Here is a 19,791-nt window from a genome sequence, read left to right as displayed (position 1 = left end):
GAATGGCGTTCCAAGAGGTGTTGAGGGTCCCTGAGTGGTCCAGTGTCACTCAGTGTTGACATAAATCTGTTCAATAAGACTTTAAATACTGATGTTGATTAATGATCCCCAACCAAATTGACTGACCTTGAGCAATTCTGTCAAAAACAATGGATATATGTTGCTCCAAGAGTTGTGCAAAGTTGGTGAAATCTTTTTCAATACGATTCACAACTGTAATTGCTGCAAAAGGTGCTTCAAACAAGTATTAAACTCTGGGGTGTGAAGACATATGCAATTCAGACATCTTCGTTTTCTATTTTTCATTAATTAATTCTAATGTGAATTTGACTTTGAAATATGTCAAATCAAACTTTGTCACGTGCCGAATACAACATTAGCGTGAAATGCTTACTTACAAGCCCTTAACCAACAGTGCAGTTCAAGAAAGAGTTTAAGAAAATATTTATCAACTAAATAAATATTTAGAACTTGTTGAGGATCTGGGGACCCATGCCAAATCTTTCTTTCCTGAGGGGAAAAATGTGTTGTCATGCCCTCTTCACGACTGTCTTGGTGTGTTTGGACATTGATAGTTTGTTAGTAATGTGGACACCAAGAAACTTGAAAACTCTCGACCCGCTCCACTACAGCCCCGTCGATGTTAATGGGGGCCTGTTCGGCCCGCATTTTCCTGTAGTCCACGATCAGCTCCTTTGAGGGAGAGGTTGTTGTCCTGGCACCACACTGCCAGTTCTCTGACCTCCTCCCTATAGGCTGTCTCATCGTTGTCGGTGATCAGGCCTACTACTGTTATGTTGTCAGCAAACTTAATGATGGTGTTGGTGTTGTGTATGGCCACGCAGTCGTGGATGAACAGGGAGTACAGGAAGGGACTAAGAACACACTCCTGAGGGGCCCAGAGTTGAGGATCAGCGTGGCAGACGTGTTGTTGCCTACCCTTACCACCTGGGGGGGGGGGCGGCCCGTCAGGAAGTCCAAGATCCAGTTGCAGAGGGAGGTGTTTAGTCCCAGAGTCCTTAGCTTAGTGATGAGCTTCGTTGGCACCATGGTGTTGAACGCTGAGCTGTAGTCAATGAACAGCATTCTCACATAGGTGTTCCTTTTGTCCAGGTGGGAAAGGGCAGTGTGGAGTGCGATTGAGACATCTGTGGATATGTTGGGGCGGTATGCGAATTAGAGTGATTCTAGGAAATCCGGGAGGATGCTGTTGATGTGAGCCATGACCAGCCTTTCAAAGCACTTTATGGCTACCGACATGAGTGCTACGGAGCGGTAATCGTTTAGGCAGGTTACATTCCTTTCCTTGGGCACAGGGACTATGGTGGTCTGCTTGAAACATGTAGGTATTACAAACTCGGTCAGAGAGAGGTTAAAAATGACAGCAAAGACACATGCCAGTTGGTCCACTCATGCTTTTGAGTACACGTCCTGGTAATATTATGTTATTGACTGTACGTTTGTTTATGTGTAACTCTGTGTTGTTGTTTTTGTCGCACTGCTTTGCTTTATCTTGGCCAGGTCGCAGTTGACAAACTTGGCCAGGTCGCAGTTTTCAAGCCCTGCCACATCCGACAAGCGTCAGAGCCGGTATAGTATGATTCAATCTTAATCCTGTATTGATGCTTTGCTTGTTTGATGGTTCGTCAGAGGGCAGAGCGGGATTTCTTATAAGTGTCCCAGATTAATTTCCGCTCTTGCCTTTAGCTCGATGCGGATGTTGCCTGTAATCCATGGTTTCTGGTTGGGATATGTACGTACAGTCACTGTGGGGGCGACATCGTCAATGCACTTATTGATGATCCGGTGACTGAGGTGGTATACTCCTCAATGCCATTGGATGAATCCGGGAACATATTCTAGTCTGTGCTAGCAAAACAGTCCTGTAGCGTAGCATCCACGTCATCTGACCACTTCCGTATTGAGTGAGTCACCGGTACTTCCTGCTTTAGTTTTTGCTTGTAAGCCTGGAATCAAGAGGATAGAATTATGGTCAAATTTGCCAAATGGAGGGCGGGGGAGAGCTTTATATGCATCTCTGTGTGTGGAGTAAAGGTGGTCTATAGTTTTTTCCCCTCTGGTTGTACATGTGACATGCTGGTAGAAATTAGGTCAAACAGATTTAAGTTTGCCTGCATTAAAGTCCTCGGCCACTAGGAGCGCCACTTCTGGATGAGCATTTTCTTGTTTGCTTATGGCCTTATAGAATTGGTTGAGTGCTGTCTTAGTGCCAGCATCGGTCTGTGGTGGTAAATAGACGGCTCGAATAATATAGATGAGAACTCTCTTGGTAGATAGTGTGGTCTACAGCTTATCATAAGGTACTCTACCCTCAGGGGAGCAATACATCGAGACTTCTTTAATATTAGACATTGCGCACCAGCTGTTATTGACAAATAGACACCCCCCCACCCCTAGTCTTACCAGATGTTTTTCAGAGTCAGAAAGGCCTCTTTAGTGTCCTAAGTTTTCATAACTGTAACCTTCCGTATGTAAGCTGTTAGTGTCTTAACGACCGTTCCACGGGTGCATGTTCATTAATTGTTTATGGTTCCTTGAACAAGCATGGGTAACATAGTTTAAACCCTTTACAATGAAGATCTGTGAAGTTATTTGGATTTTTACAAATTTATCTTTGAAAGACAGGGTCCTGAAAAAGGTATATTTTTTTGCTGAGTTTATGCGTTTTAATAAAATCAACTATTCATGCACTGAGCATGCACACTGTTTGATGAAATAAGACTCCAATGACTCAAGAGGGAACCAAAGATCAAGATAACCAAAATAAAAAAACTCCCACTCCTACTGGCTTGGCAGATACTGCAGTTACTCTCCTGAAGTTGCTGGTAATAGGCTACATGAGGAGTCGGCAACCTTTCTTATTTGGAATTCCAATTTATCTTACCATTTCTACTGATCTTGCCTGCCAGTTATGGTTTTGATATGCACATTTTCGTGGAACAGTTTCATTTCATTTATAATAACATTGTCGTATCGCAAAAACATTGTCGTGGTAAAACTAAATTCTATCCAAATCTAAATGAAAGTTATACAAACCTAAAATTGCCAATGCCAACGACGTAAAAAAATTACCTATGAAGCAAACAAACAAAAACATTGCAGCCTGAAGGTAGAACATATCCTGATAAAAATAAATATCATGAATCCCATTGGCTACGCATGGCCTGTCTGCAATGAACTTGAAACATTGTAACAACTATTAACTTGGGTCCAACCTGAAGCTGTGCTAAGAAACTTGAAACATTATATAATATATTCTGAGCTCTCAGAGTTTCCTGCTCCAGTGAGCTCTGGACAGACACAGCTGTAGGCTATGTCTGTCCCGAGCTCACTGGATAAGTAATCAGGTAGGCCGACTTTATGAAATTTCCACTGGATTAGAGCATGACATTTTCCCCTTTCACGCTAAGTGGTTATCGAAAGGGAGAAAGCTGGAAAGATTTTTTAAATACATTGAGGAACAATTGTCCTTTTCAACGGATGTAAAAACAGACTTATTTGCTTGCTGTTTGAGGTAAAGAAAACATTGAGAAGCCCCACAGCTCATTAGTGATGGGGCGTTAAGCCAATCAGAAATACTATCAGATCCCCGAATGGGCACATTTATATGCCTACATTTGCGCGCAGGCCAGGTAGCCTATAGGCCTACTTCTAGCGTAAGGCGGTGGCCCGTTCCTGTAGGTTCATGCTCTACAACATCCGCAGAGTACGACCCTGCCTCACACAGGAAGCGGCGCAGGTCCTAATCCAGGCACTTGTCATCTCCCGTCTGGATTACTGCAACTCGCTGTTGGCTGGGCTCCCTGCCTGTGCCATTAAACCCCTACAACTCATCCAGAACGCCGCAGCCCGTCTGGTGTTCAACCTTCCCAAGTTCTCTCACGTCACCCCGCTCCTCCGCTCTCTCCACTGGCTTCCAGTTGAAGCTCGCATCCGCTACAAGACCATGGTGCTTGCCTATGGAGCTGTGAGGGGAACGGCACCTCAGTACCTTCAGGCTCTGATCAGGCCCTACACCCAAACAAGGGCACTGCGTTCATCCACCTCTGGCCTGCTCGCCTCCCTACCACTGAGGAAGTACAGTTCCCGCTCAGCCCAGTCAAAACTGTTCGCTGCTCTGGCACCCCAATGGTGGAACAAACTCCCTCACGACGCCAGGACAGCGGAGTCAATCACCACCTTCCGGAGACACCTGAAACCCCACCTCTTCAAGGAATACCTAGGATAGGATAAAGCAATCCTTCTGCCCCCCCCCCCCCCCCTAAAAGATTTAGATGCACTATTGTAAAGTGGCTGTTCCACTGGATGTCATAAGGTGAATGCACCAATTTGTAAGTCGCTCTGGATAAGAGCGTCTGCTAAATGACTTAAATGTAAATGTAATCAGGTGCACGTCCTTACTCGACATTGACAGGAGTGCTCCGATCAAAGCACATGGACTAAATTGGCAAAAAATAAATACATGTATTGTTCCTATTTTCTACATTGTAGAATAATAGTGAATACATCAAAACTATGAAATAACACATATAGAATCATGTAGTAACCAAAAAAAAACGTTAAACAAATCAAAATATATTTTATATTTGAGATTCTTCAAAGTAGCCACCCTTTGCCTTGATGACAGCTTTGCACACTCTCGGCATTCTCTCAACCAGGTTCACCTCAAATGCTTTTCCAACAGTCTTGAAGGAGTTCCCACATATGCTGAGCACTTGTTTGCTGCTTTTCGTTCACTCAGCGGTCCAAATCATCCCAAACCATCTCAATTGGGTTAAGGTTGGGTGATTGTGGAGGCCAGGTCATCTGATGCATCACTCCATAACTCTCCTTCTTGGTCAGATAGCCCTTACACAGCCTGGAGGTGTGTTGGGTCATTGTCCTGATGAAAAACAAATGATAGTCCCACTAAGCCCAAACCAGATGGGATGGAGTATCGCTGCAGAATGCTGTGGTAGCCATGCTGGTTATGTATGCCTAGAATTCTAAATAAATCATTGACCATGTCACCAGCAAAGCATCCCCACACCATCACATCTCCTCCTCCATGCTTCACAGTGGGAACCACACATGCGGAGATCATCTGTTTCACAAAGAGGTTGGAACCAAAAATCTCAAATTTAGACTCAAAAGGACAGATTTCCACCGGTCTAATGTCCATTGCTCATGTTTCTTGGCCCAAGCAAGTCTCTTCTTATTATTGGTGTCCTTGAGTAGTGGTTTCTTTGCAGCAATTCGACCACGAAGGCCTGATTCATGCAGTCTCCTTTGAACAGTTGATGTTGAGATGTGTCTGTTCCTTGAACTCTGAAGCATTTCTTTGGGCTGCAATTTATGTGGCTGAATTTATCCTTTGCATCAGAGGTAACTCTGGGTCTTTCTTTCCTGTGGCAATCCTCGTGAGAACCAATTTCATCATAGCGCTTGATGGTTTTTGCAACTGCACTTGAAGAAACGTAAAAATTTCTTGAAACTTTCCAGATTGACTGACTTTCATGTCTTTGCTTATTTGAGCTGTTCTTACCATAATATGGACTTGGTCTTTTACCAAATAGGGCTATCTTTTGTATACCACCTCTACCATGTCACAACACAACGCATTAAGGAAAGAAATTCCACTAATTATCTTTTAACAATAGGTGAACCTGTTAATCGAAATGCATTCCAGGTGACTACCTCGTGAAGCTGGTTGAGCGAATGCCAAGAGTGTGCAAAGCCGTCATCAAGGCAAAGGGTGGATGCTTTGCCTAAGGTAATCTACCGAAGGTCCTACAGAGGGTTCAATCAGGACTCATTTGTGGATGAGATTAAGAATGTGCAATGGTTAGAAGTGTGTAGTAAGGATGATCCTGAAATGTCACTAAGTTTGTTTATGAAATTATTCATTGGGTTGGGGCCCCCCCTTGGGTTGTGTCGTGGCGGACATCTTTGTGGGCTATACTCTGCCTTGTCTCAGGATGGTAAATTGGTGGTTGAAGTATCCCTCTAATGGTGTGGGGGCTGTGCTTTGGCAAAGTGGGTGGGGTTATATCCTGCCTGTTTGGCCCTGTCCGGGGGTATCGTCGGATTGGGCCACAGTGTCTCCCGACCCCTCCTGTCTCAGGCTCCAGTATTTATGCTGCAGTAGTTTGTGTCGGGGGGCTAGGGTCAGTCTGTTATATCTGGAGTATTTCTCCTGTCTTATCCGGTGTTCTGTGTGAATTTAAGTATGCTCCCTCTAATTCTCTCTCTGTCTCTCGGAGGACCTGAGCCCTAGGACCATGCCTCAAGACTACATGGCCTGATGACTACTTGCTGTCCCCAGTCCACCTGGCCGTGCTGCTGCTCCAGTTTTAACTGTTCTGCCTGCGGCTATGGAACCCTGACATGTTCACCGGATGTGCCAACTGTGCCAGGCCTGCTGTTTTCAACTCTCTAGAGACAGCAGGAGCGGTAGCAATACTCTGAATGATCGGCTATGAAAAGCCAACTGACATTTACTCCTGAGGTGCTGACCTGTTGCACCCTCGACAACCACTGTGATTATTATTATTTGACCCTGCTGGTCATCTATGAACATTTGAACATCTTGACCATGTTCTGTTATAATCTCCACCCGGCACAGCCAGAAGAGGACTGGCCACCCTCATAGCCTGGTTCCTCTCTAGGTTTCTTCTTAGGTTCTGGCCTTTCTAGGGAGTTTTTCCAAGCCACCGTGTTTCTACACCTGCATTGCTTGCTGTTTGGGGTTTTAGGCTGGGTTTCTGTACAGCACTTTGAGATATCAGCTGATGTAAGAAGGGCTTTATAAATCAATTTGATTTGATTTATGAGTATAGCTGATAAGCATGCCCCTTTAAGGAAATGCACTGTGAGGTCAAAAGGTGCCCCATGGATTGATGATGAGCTGAGAAATTTAATGACTCAACGTTATGTCAAAAAAGTAGCAGATTAATCTGGTGCACTGTTTGATAAGCTAAGTTATTGTAAATTAAGAAATCTTGTGACCAAGCTAAACAAAGGAAAGAAGGGATTCTATCAGCACAAATTGATGAAGTAAAGGGTGATGGGGGAAAACTGTGGAGAAAGTTGAACACTATTATGGGTAGGAATTCGAACATGTCCGCCTCTTTTGATGAATCAGAGGGTATATTTATTACAAAACCACATGACATCGCAAACTTTCTTTAATTAATATTTTACAGGCAAAGTGGACAAGTTGAGGAATGCTATGATTCCAATTGATGTCTTCATGTCATATACCCTTGTACAAGATTGTATAATGAAGGAAAAGGCAATGCATGTTTGAATTTCATCAAGAGGAAAGAGTTAGAAAGGATGCTGTTGTCTCTTTTGGATGTCAAGTCACCTGGTACAGATAATCTTGATGCCAAATTGCTTAGCGTTACAGTTAACCAAATATCTACCCCAATCTCTCATATTTTGAATAAATGCTTGATGTATGGGGTGTTCCCAGAAGTCTGGGAAGAGTCAAAGGTTATTCCACTACCTAAGGATAAAAAAATCTGCATTCACTGGTCCTAATAGTCGTCCTATATGTGTGTTATGTAAATTATTTGAAAAAAATGTATCTGTACAAATCAAGGATTATTTATCACGTAATGGTCTGATAACGGGTTTCCTGCATGCATATAAAGAAGGGCATTCTACGAGTACTTCTACGAGTACGGCCTTAGGACAAATGACAGATTGGTTAAAGAGTATGGATGACAGGAAGTCAGTTGGTGCAGTGTTGCTAGATTTCAGTGCTGCTTCTGATGTAATTGATCATGAACTGTTACTAAATCCAATCAAATGTTATGGTTTTCAGTCTGCAGCTCTATCCTGGATGGAAGGCCATCTATCCAGGAGAAGGCAAAAAGTGTTCTTAATGGTAGCTTTCAAACAGTAAAGATTTACACTGTGGTGTTCCTCAAGGAAGTTGCCTAGGACCACTTCTCTACTCTTTTTACTAATGATTTACCTTTAGTAATGAACAAAGCAAGAGTGGCCATGTATGCTGATGACTACAATGTATACCGCAGCATCCGAATGTAATGAGCTAACAGATGTACTGAGCAGTGAACTAAGAATGGTGTCTGATTGGGTTGATATGAACAAATTGGTGTTGAACATTTCTAAAACGAATTGTATTGTATTTGGTTCAAGATATATGCTTGCTGATGATCCCGAATTGAATTTGTTGCTGAATAGAACGCATGTAGAGCAAGAGAAAAAAACGAAACTACTAGGCGTCATGTTGGACACAGCTTTATGATGGTCAGAACACATAGATAATATTGTTATTAAGATGGGCAAGGGAATTGCTGTTACAAGAAAATGTTCAGAGTATGTAACATCTATCACACTGAATCAGGTGATTCAATCCCTGGTCCTATCACACTTAGAGTACTGTCCAGTTATATGGACATCTACAGAAAAGAAAGATATAAAAAAGCTAAAAATCGCTAAAAACAGGGCTGCCAGATTAGCTCTTCATTGCTCTATCTGTATGAATACTATCCAAATGCATCACAATCTCTCATGGCTTCACGTTAAAAACAAATTACTATCCAGTCTTCTGATTTTCTTTAGGAATGCTACATTTTTCAACAAAAAAAGTATTTTTCAGGACAGTTACTAGCAACACGCAAAACCACCAAACCAGACAGGCAAATTCAGGGCAGCCAAGACAACCTAAACCAAGGACAAATCGCCCTAAATCTACAGTTTTATATAGAGCCATAGCTGAATGGAACTCTTTACCAATCCATATTTCTCAGGCAAAAAGTAAATCCAACTTCAAGAAAAAAAGAGAAAAAAAAGAATATCTAATGCGATAGACCAGGAAATAGAAAGCATCAACTGAATGTTAAATGTGTTTCCTGTCAGGTATTTTAATTGTCTGTATTGTCTACTTGTTGAATGTTTGTGAAGTCTTGATTTGTGGTTTGTAATGTCTTATTAACTGGTGTTGGACACCAGGAAGATTAGCTAGCGTTATGGCGTTAGCTAACGGTGATCCTAATAAAACATTTATTTTTTATCTCAAATATAAAATATATTTCCATTTGTTTAACACTTTTTTGGTTGCTACCTGATTCCATGTGTGTCATTTCATAGTGTTAATGTCTTCACTATTATTCTACAATGTAGAAAATAGTCAAAATAAAGAAAAACCCTAGAATGATTAGGTGTGTTCAAACTTTTGACTGGTACTGTATGTAATGGGGAATTGATAGACACTAACAATCAAACGCAAATACTTCACACAGTGAAGTTACGAAACAATGAATGTGCACAAATTGGCGGGAGAGGTCGCATTCTGGAGAGAGACGTGCATTGTGCATTTTAGCCACAATCCCCTTCTTCTTGAACTGTGCTATCCTTGCGGCCTCCGCAAAGGATTAGTCTTGTCCTCCACAATGGATTAGTTCACTGAGATGGGCACGAATAAGACAGGTGTCTCTCGTGTGCAATAAAAAAAAATATATAGATATATATATTTGCTCCTGCTCGACTAAAAAAATATTGGTCGACCAAACAATCGACCAGTCGACTAATTGGGGTCAGTCAGCCCTAGATTATACCCACATTCCCATAACAATGTCTCATCACTGAAGGACGTGTATTGGCATATGACCAAGTCTTCTTTCAATGTCAATGGATGTATTGGGCAGACATACACACACACACAAACAAAGAGGCATCTATGAGTGTTCCCCTGATGATTCTGAATGGGGACTTACGTCTGCATCAGCTGGGGTTCCATGACCGTCACAAAGAACATCTTTCTCACTGCTTTAGCCAACACTGCAGCTGCAGTCTGAGGGTACAAGACCAGGAAATATTTCATTACTCCCAAAGTCACTGATATAAAAACTCATGATAGAAAATGTATGTAATGCGAGTCTTGTATGTATAGCTAATTGTATCATCTTCTGTCTTTGTTGTTCCCCAAAGAATGTAAGGAACTTTCTTCAAGCCACTCTTCTATTTAAAGCATTTACCAGTCAATGGTGTGTCAATGTTGTTGCTCTGTACCTTCTGTGCCTCTTTGATGAGCTGGTCGCAGTAATCGAGCCAAGATAGGAATGAGATGAGTGCTCGCTTCCCAGTGAAGATTGCAGCATCATCCTTCATGTTATACACGTCCAGTCTGCAACAGAGACAATTTAAATATTATACTTTTCAAATTCTGATCCTTAATTGATCAAGATGTGGCGGCAGGTAGCCTAGTGGTTAGAGTATTGGGCCAGTAACCGAAAGGTTGCTGGATCGAATCCCCGAGCTGACAAGGTAAAAATATGATGCTCCGCCCCTGAACTGTTCCCCGGTAGGCCATCATTGGAAATAACAATTTGCTCTTAACTGACTTGCCTAGTTAAATAAAGGTTACATAAAAAACGAAGATGCATATTCATTCTGTAGTTGTCTTAACACAGATTGGTGTGTTTTAACTGAGGAATCATGGAATGTTTCTATTTTGAACTGTGGCCACTGTTTGGCTATAGGTTTCTCTCAGGTGGGGCTTTTAGACTGATGGGGTCTAATGTAGCTTGTTAAGTGTCCAGTGCAAGCAAACATTGATAAGTCATTACACTGATTTGATAAATCAATTCTTCCTTAGCAGGCCATTCACTAATAAAACATAAAGAGTATATTGTGCACTACTATGGTTGGGGTTCTTAAAGTGGAGTACTGAGGTACTTGCAGGGGAACAGTAGCAAAATCAAAAAAAGAAAAAAAAGAAAATAAATTAAAGTATGAAAACAGATATACTGTACCAATCAACAGTTTGGACTCATTCAAGGGTTTTTCTACATTGTAGAATAATAGTGAAGACATCAAAACTATGAAATAACACATATAGAATCAAATATTTTATATTTGAGATTCTTCAAAGTAACCACCCTTTGATGACAGATTTGCCTTAAATGTGGCATTCTCTCAACCAGCTTCACTTCGAATGCTTTTCCAACAGTCTTGAAGGAGTTCCCACATATGCTAAGTACTTGTTGGCTGCTTTTCCTTCACTCAGCGGTCCAACTCATCCCAAACCATCTCAATTGGGTTAAGGTTGGGTGATAGTGGAGGCCAGGTCATCTGATGCATCACTCCATAACTCACCTTCTTGGTCAGATAGCCCTTACACAGTCTGGAGGTGTGTTGGGTCATTGTCCTGTTGAAAACCTAATGACAGTCCCACTATGCCCAAACCAGATGGGATGGCGTATCGCTGCAGAATGCTGTGGTTGCCATGCTGGTTATGTATGCCTAGAATTCAAAATAAATCATTGACCATATCACCAGCAAAGCATCTCCACACCATCACATCTCCTCCTCCATGCTTCACAGTGGGAACCACACCGTTCACCTACTCTGCATCTCACAAAGACACGGCGGTTGGAACCAAAAATCAAAAATTTGGACTCATCAGACCAAAGGAAAGATTTCCACCGGTCTAATGTCTATTGCTCGTGTTTCTTGGCCCAAGCAAGTCTCTTCTTCTTATTGGTGTACATGAAGGCCTGATTCACGCCGTCTCCTCTGAACAGTTGATGTTGAGATGTGTCTGTTACTTGAAGTCTGAAGCATTTATTTTGTCTGCAATTTCTGAGGCTGGTAACTCAAACTTATCCTCTGCAGCAGAGGTAACTCTTGTTCTTCTTTACCTGTGGCGGTCCTCATGAGAGCCAGTTTCATCAAAGCACTTGATGGTTTTTGCGACTGCACTTGAAACGTTCAAAGTTCTTAACATTTTCCGGATTGACTGACCTTCATGTCTTAAAGTAATGATAGACTGTCATTTCTCAAGGCACACCTGTTCATTTAAATGCATTCCAGGCGACTACCTCATGAAGCTGGTTGAGAGAATGCCGTTCGTATCTATTCCTCAGAGATCCTAGAAAGTAACAACACTTCACTATTTCATTAGGGGTGTAGTATATCCTATAGGACACCATATTTGGTCAGAGAGCAACGCCTTCATGGCACGCCTATGACGCGAGAGGCCATCACTTGAACAACTGTATCTTTGTGAAATAATCGGTGTCAAACAAGCTAGCTAGATAGCCAATGAGCTGGGCTTTAGGGGAGTATCCGGAAAACAGGTAAAACAGTTGTGTGTGTGTGTGTGTGCAAAGCTGTCATCAAGGCAAAGTGTGGCTACTTTGAAAAATATCAACAAATCTGTATACTTGGACTTTGATTTAGCTTTCCAAGTATTAGTAGCCATATTATAAGTTCAACATTTGCACAAAAAAAAACAGTTTTCATAACTTCATAACTGAATATACTTATAATTTTCGTCAAAAATGAAAAGGCATGCTGTCGTACAAGGTTAGTAGCTACATTTTACGACATATACCTGTTTTCCGGATACTCCCCTAAAGCCCAGCTCATTGGCTATCTAGCTAGCTTGTTTGACACCGATTATTTGACAAAGATACAGTTGTTCAAGTGATGGCCTCTCGCGTCATAGGAGTGCCATGAAGGCGTTGCTCTCTGACCAAATATGGTGTCCTATAGGATATACTACACCCCTAATGAAATAGTGAAGTGTTGTTACTTTCTAGGATCTCTGAAGAATAGATACGAACGTGATTTGACTCGTTGAAATAACGTTTAGGGTGAGATTTTCAGATTCCTTTCTTTGCAAATTGAACGAGTGGAAATACAAAATCGATCGTGCAAGCTATATGGACCTTTTTAGGATATGAAAAATTATTTTATCTAACAAAACGACACCTCATGTTATCTCTGGGACCCTTTGGATGATACATTTTGAAATCTTGGTCTAATTTAAGTACACAATTCACCTTCAGAGGTGAATTTATCAAACCTATCGCGGTGAAAAAAGTGTTTTGTTGTTAGGAACTCTCCTCAAACAATAGCATGGCATTTTTTCGCAGTAATAGATACTATAAATTGGACAGTTCTGTTATATTAACAATAATTTAAGCTTTCAGCTGATATAAGACACATATGTACCAACATTTGTTGTTTCTCTAAAATCTGCGATCTTGACATAACGCGCTGCATGATTTACAACTGTCCCATTTTACGGAACGCCGATCCTTAAGAAGTTTTAACACTTTTTTGGTTAGTATATGATTCTATATGTGTTATTTCATAGTTTTGATGTCTTCACTATTCTATTCTACAATGTAGAAAATATATATATTTTTTTAAACACTGGAATAAGTAGGTGTCCAAACTTTTGACTGGTACTGTATGCACGCACGCACGCACGCACGCTTCATTGTTTTAGTGAAATATTACTAACAGCAACAGATTAAACATTTGGTTAGACATTTGGCCCATGCTCTGGCTCAGAGTTTTCGTTTGGAGCATCTGACGCAATTAGGTGAAATTTTAGTTGTGGGTTTCCATTAATAATGGGCCCTGATAAAAAGTAGTGCACTAAATAGGGTGCCATTTGGGACACACATATAGCATCACAGACAGATCTCTGACAGAGCAGAGGTAGCTTGAATAGTGGACAACGAAGCCTCACCCCCAGTTGACAGACTCCACTGTCTCAATGTCCAGCCGATCCATGGACGTGGGGAGAGCCTTGTAGAAGGCTGAAAGTCTGTCAGTCAGGAGCTTACACAGCTCAGTGTTCTCCGTCAGATACTTGACCGCGGCCGGCTCAGGCAGACTGACCAGCAGCATGAGACCCTCGCAAGCCTTCACCACTATCCTGCCATCCTGAGAGACAAGACAGAGAGAGGGAGGAAGGGAAGGAGAAAAGTATGAATATAAATGCTACTAAAACAACACAAACACAGTTCAATCTACATCAAAAACACAACTGAAGCTATTCCCGCTGCAACCTCATATCAAAACAGACTATATTCCATAACAGTGTGGTATGAGTAACCTGGTTCGGGATCTGTGGTATGAGCAGGTACTGACCGGGCTCTTCGTGAGGTTGAGGAGAGACGTGACGATGTTGTAGTTGTTGATGTTGTTGTTGTTGGACTGGTCAGCAGCAGCCTTGGGCTCATCAGGTGGTTCAGCTGCCTTTCCCTTTGCCTGGGGCTGACCTGTGTCTGGTGAAGCCAAATCCTCTCTGACTACCTTTGCACCGGGACTCTTTGGGTCAGGCCTCTTCAATTTATTCTGTGAACAAGGAGATACAAGACACAAACTGTTGAAGGATTAACACTGTGTGACATCAGTTCAGCTGTCTCTCAAGTCTCCTTACTGAAACCTCCTGGGTCGAGCTCATTTGAGCAAACTAACAAAACATTTTGCAACAAATAGTACCTCTACTTCACTCCAATTCAGAGCATTTGGTGACTAATGAACACAACTCTGCTGTCTCTGTAAAGGTAGCATCTTACGGACAGCATACGTACCTCCAGGAAGAAGTTAACAAGGTAGGGGTCCTGCTTCAGTTTGGCACAGACGATACAGAGGAACTGGATCTCCTCGTTCTCTGTGGGAGCAGCCAGGATCTCTCCACACAGACGGATTAGTTTCTAAGGAGACAACCAGGGAGAAACGTTGCTTCACACTGAAACAGTGTACAAATACCATTTACATGTTAAACATTAGGGATGGGCGATGTCAACCTTTGTCCTATCGTGATTATGTACTCATAAAAAGAAAAAGTGATATACGATGATATCACCCTCTACTGGCCAACCACAGCTGGGCTATAGCACGAAATCGCATAATAAAACTAGAAGAATCATGACGAAAGATAATGTTTTTGAAAGCCCTGGCAGAGGCTAAGTGGAGGCAAATATTTTCCAATATTTCTGGTGGAGCTTCAACATGGCCAGGTCAGGTGTGTGTCTGTGTGTCACGCAAATGATGGGAGCGACAGACAACTGACGACATAGATTTTGGCCTTTACTCTAAAGCCCATAGAAACGTATTGAATAACACATTTATTCATAAATGCAAAAAAGTACAGTCCTCAACAACAAAAATCATAAGAAACAACGTTTTGAAGTGTCTGTCCTAAATCTAGGAGATTTAAAAAAGGGGTTGAATGTGTAAAAAAAGGAAACATATAACATGTAGTAACCCAAAAAAGTGTTAAAAACAAAGTAGCCACCCTTTGCCTTGATTCTTTGCATTCTCTCAACCAGCTTCACCTCAAATGCTTTTCCCACAGTCTTGAAAGAGTTCCCATATATGCTGAGCACTTGTTGGCTGCTTTTCCTTCACTCTGTGGTCCAACTCATCCCAAACCATCTCATTGAGGTTGAGGTCGAGTGACTGTGGAGGCCAGGTAATCTGATGCAGCACTCCATCACACTCCATCACTCAAATAGCCCTTACACAGCCTGGAGGTATGTTGGGTCATTGTCCTGTTGAAAAACAAATGATAGTCCCACTAAGCCCAAACCAGATGGGATGGCGTATCATTGCAGAATGCTGTGGTAGCCATGCATGCCTAGAATTCTAAATAAATCATTGACCATGTCATCACATCTCCTCCTCCATGCTTCACAGTGGGAACCACACATGCGGAGATCATCCGTTCACCTACTCCGTGTTTCACAAAGAGGTTGGAACCAAAAATCGCAAATTTGGACACAAAACGACAGATTTCCACCGGTCTAATGTCCATTGCTCATGTTTCTTGGCCCAAGCAAGTCTCTTCTTATTATTGGTATCCTTAAGTAGTGGTTTCTTTGCAGCAATTCGACCATGAAGGCCTGATTCATGCAGTCTCCTTTGAACAGTTGATGTTGAGCTGTGTCTGTTCCTTTAACTCTGAAGCATTTCTTTGGGCTGCAATTTATGCGGCTGAATTTATCCTTTGCAGCAGAGGTAACTCTGGGTCTTCCTTTCCTGTGGCGATCCTCGTGAGAACCAATTTCATCATAGCGCTTGATGGTTTTTGCAACTGCACTTGAAGAAACGTTCAAATTTCTTGACATTTTCCAGATTGACTGACTTTCATGTCTTAAAGTAATGATAGACAGTCGTTTCTCTTTGCTTATTTGAGCTGTTCTTACCATAACATGGACTTGGTCTTTTACCAAATAGGGCTAGCTATGTGCCTTGAATTGTAAATAAATCACTGACAGTGTCACCAGCAAAGCACCACCACACCTCCCTCTCCATGCTTCACGGTGGGAACCACACACGCGGAGATCATCCGTTCACTTACTCTGCGTCTCACAAAGACACGGTGGTTGGAATCAGAAATCTCACATTTGAAATCATCAGACCAAAGGACAGATTTCCACCGGTCTAATGTCCTTTGCTCGTGTTTTTTGGCCCAATCAAGTATCTTCTTCTTGGTGTCCTTTAGTAGTGGATTCTTTGCAGCAATTCGACCATGAAGGCCTGATTCACAGTTGATGTTGAGATGTGTCTGTTACTTGAACTCTGTGAAGCATTTATTTGGGCTGCAATCTGAGATGCAATCAACTCTAATGAACTTATCTGCAGCAGAGGAAACTCTGGGTCATCCTTTCCAGTGGCGGTGCCCATGAGAGCCAGTTTCATCATAGCGCTTGATGGTTTTTGCGACTGCACTTGAAACTTTAAAAAAAGTTCCTGAAATTTTTCAGATTGACTGACCTTCACATTGTTTCTCGTTGCTTATTTGAGCTGTTCTTGCCATAATATGGACCTGGTCTTTTTCTTCTGTATACCCTACCACCACTACCTTGTCACAACACAACTGATTGGCTCAAACACAAATTAACTTTTAACAAGGCACACCTGTGAATTGAAATTAATACCAGGTGACTACCTCATGGAGCTGGATGAGAGAATGACAGGAGTGTGCAAAGCTGTCATCAAGACAAAGGGTGGCTACTGAATAATCTCAAATATATTTAGATTTGTTTAACACTTTTTTGGTTACTACATGATTCCGTATGTGTTATTTTATTTTGACGTCTTCACTATTATTCTAGAATGTAGAAAATAGTAAAAATAAAGAAAAACCTGTAGGTTTGTCCAAACTTTTGACTGGTACTGTACATTCTTCTCTTGCCTTATGCATAACATAATTATTGCTATAGCAAATTGGAATAGACAAATTACTCAGAATGTCACTAGTGTGCTGCCCTGCTGTGCGCTGCCCGACTCCCCTTTACTGCACGGCTCCAGTCATGTTCAAATACGTTAAACCACCGTCTGCAATATCAAGATGTCATCACTATCGACGATGGTTGTCAATCATTGTCAATAGACTACACTGGTTCTTCCTGTAAAAGTTGCATCATACTGCAGCACACCTTACGGGCTGCCGCAGAATTCTATGGCACGCTATTTAATTGTCAGCCATTGTTACCATTAATGCTAGTTTGTGCTAGAGGGCATCTTTGAGAAGCATTTGATAGCCTTCAATATCGGCTGTACTAGAGAATTTAAAACCTTTTTGTAAGAATATAGTATATGGGATTGATTTGAAGAAATGTAGCATAATTAATTTGATTAATATTACAGTGTTTCGGGCGCCGTACAACGTGACCGGTCGGGAATAGGCTACAGTACTAAGAGCATAACATTTCCACACCCTAATTATAGTCTAACCGATACCCAAACGGAGATTCAGTGAAAATAAAATCTCATTAATTTATCAAGACCAGTCCCCATGCTTGTCTCAGAGCAGTGCGAAACAGTGCTGAAATAGCTGACAATTGCTTCAAATCCTATTGCTTCTAACTTCAATATGCTTCTTAAATAAATAAGACCAACACTACTTTTAACAGTACATGACTCAACACTAGTGAGACTCATGTCGCCTATGGTAGACCTACAGTATATTGAAAAATATGTTTTTCAATGACGTGACTCTCCGCCAATAATTCGATTTAGAATTAATATCTAGAGGGCATTTTTCATCAGGGCAAATCTGATCTGTGGGAATATCTAAGGAGCTTTAATATCATTCTAAATTAACCAGCAGATCTATTGTGTTATATTCTCCTACATTCAATTCACATTTACACAAACTTCAGAGTGTTTTCTTTCAAATGGTGCCAAGAATATGCATATCCTTGCTTATGGGCCTGAGCTAGAGACAGTTAGATTTGGGTATGTCTTCAGGCGGAAATTTAAAGAAGGGGGGGGTAGCTGTAAGAGGATAACGGGATCGATTTAACAACAGCCAGTGAAAGTGCAGGGCGCCAAATTCAAACAACAGAAATCTCATACTTACAATTCCTCAAACATACAAGTATTTCACACCATTTTAAAAATAAACTTGTTGTTAATCACACCACAGTGTCCGATTTCAAAAAGGCTTTATGACGAAAGCACACTAAATGATTATGTTAGGTCAGTACCTAGTCACAGAAAAACACAGCCATTTTTCCAGCCAAAGAGATGAGTCACAAAAAGCAGAAATAGATCAAATGAATCACTAACCTTTGATGATCTTCATCAGATGACACTCATAGGACTTCATGTTACACAATACATGTATGTTTTGTTCGATAAAGTTCATATTTATATCCAAAAATCTCAGTTTACATTGGCGCGTTACGTTCAGTAATGTTTTGCTTCCAAAACATCTGGTGATTTTGCAGAGAGCCACATAAGTTTAAAGAAATACTCATCATAAATGTTGATGAAGATACAAGTGTTATGCATGGCACTTTATAGAAACTTCTCCTTAATGCAACCGCTGTGTCAGATTTCAAAAAAGCTTTACCAAAAAAGCACACCATGCAATAATCTGAGTACGGCGCTCAGACACAAAACCAAGCCATACAGATACCCGCCATGTTGTGAAGGCAACAGAAGTCAGAAATAGCATTATAAATATTCACTTACCTTTGATGATCTTCATCAGAATGCACTACCAGGAATCCCAGTTCCACAATAAATGTTTTTTTTGTTCGCTAAAAGTCCATAATTTATGTCCAAATACCTCCTTTTTGTTCGCGTGTTGAGTTCACAAATTCAAACTCACGACGCGCGGGCAAGTCCAGGCGAAAGTTCAGACAAAAAGTTCAAAAAGTTATATTACAGTTCGTAGAAACATGTCAAACGATGTATAGAATCAATCTTTAGGATGTTTTTAACATAAATCTTCAATAATGTTCCAACCCGGAGATTTCCTTTGTTTTTAGAATTGCAATGGAACGCAGGTCGCTCTCACGTGAGCGCGTGTGATCAGCTCATGCCACTCTGGCAGACCTGTTACTCAATCAGCTCTCCTTCGCCCCCACTTCACAGTAGAAGCATCAACCAAGTTTGTAAAGACTGTTGACATCTAGTGGAAGCCTTAGGAAGTGCAATATAACCCCATAGACACTGTATATTCGATAGGCAATGACTTGAACAACTACAAACCTCAGATTTCCCACTTCCTGGTTGGATCAGGTTTTTGCCTGCTATATGAGTTCTGTTATACTCACAGAAATCATTCAAACAGTTTTAGAAACTTCAGAATGTTTTCTATCCAAATCTACTAATAATATGCATATATTAGCAACTGGGCCTGAGTAGCAGGCAGTTTACTCTGGGCACCTTATTCATCAAAGCTACTCAATACTGCCCCCAGCCATAAAAAGTTAAAAGCTAGTCGCGATGCTGCCATCTCCATCGACGCCATTATAACATCCATTGCTTTGTTTTTAAACCATAACGACATTTTGGACATTATTTTGTTTTCAAATAACCTAAAGTGAACGATTGTAATCTGAATAAAGGCCAAAATAATATTCATAAAGGCCAAAATATTTCTGTTTTTAGAGGGAGAGAAACCATAAGCCCACCATGCCTATTTTTTGGACAAGGTCATCCTGGCCGGGTAAACTCTCCCCTAAACCGGACGATGCTGGGCCAATTGTGCAT

General features: G+C 41.4%; 1 pseudogene; it reads right to left on the bottom strand.

Annotated features, from left to right (window-relative positions):
* Positions 1 to 19,791, bottom strand: part of LOC129857049 (FHF complex subunit HOOK interacting protein 2A-like) — a 45,034-nt pseudogene that overhangs the window by 20,192 nt on the left and 5,051 nt on the right.

Source organism: Salvelinus fontinalis, chromosome 1 (assembly GCF_029448725.1).
Source record: "Salvelinus fontinalis isolate EN_2023a chromosome 1, ASM2944872v1, whole genome shotgun sequence".
Taxonomy (NCBI): domain Eukaryota; kingdom Metazoa; phylum Chordata; class Actinopteri; order Salmoniformes; family Salmonidae; genus Salvelinus; species Salvelinus fontinalis.
This window is presented reverse-complemented; position numbering and strand designations above follow the sequence as displayed.